The following is a 778-nucleotide window of genomic DNA, read 5'->3' as shown; positions in this document are numbered from 1 at the left end:
ATATAATAAAATTATAATTATATAATAAAATGTGAACATATTATATAATATTTGTTTTTCATGTTACCAGCGTCTGTTTTTAGAGAGCGAAATAGAAAATTTATTATGTTTTGTTTTTATCGACTGTAATAAATATGTATGTTTAACACTGAAAATGATCCGAGTGTGATCGAAACGTTTGTCTACTGCTAACATATTAGAATAAATTTTTACTTAACGATATATTTGTTTCTTTTATTTTTGTTCAACTTCTTATTTCGATGGTTTATTTAATTTTATATAATAATTTTTGGCTCATAACCTCCTTTGTTTCTTTGGTCTTTTAAAATTATAAGTCTTAATTACTAATAGATATATTAATATTAATTAATTTGAAACATTTGAAGTAAAATAATATTCATCCTCCATTAACAATGTGAAACTTTCGTTCTCCTTCATGTTTTTCAAACATTAGTTGAGAAACCGGAGCCAATTGTCACAGTTTTTGATCAGTGGTTTTTAGAAAAAAGTAGATGCATAATTTTAAAATTTTTATATACGTTATAATATATCTACATCCTTTAGATATTAAAAAAATATTACTCTTGAATTCATTGTAAAAATAAGTTATTTAATTTTAAATGAAGCTATGAAAATATAACAATTAGCCTCGATTACTCCGAATTGATTGTCACACGTTTTAGGATTGAGAAGTAATATATTTGTTATGGACTACTTATAAAAAACAAATTTTATTTTAATGTAAGTTCTATTTTTTAGAAAATAATAGTAATTATAG

This window comes from Atta colombica, unplaced genomic scaffold, assembly GCF_001594045.1.
Source record: "Atta colombica isolate Treedump-2 unplaced genomic scaffold, Acol1.0 scaffold1, whole genome shotgun sequence".
NCBI classification, from domain to species: Eukaryota; Metazoa; Arthropoda; class Insecta; order Hymenoptera; family Formicidae; genus Atta; species Atta colombica.
This window is presented reverse-complemented; position numbering follows the sequence as displayed.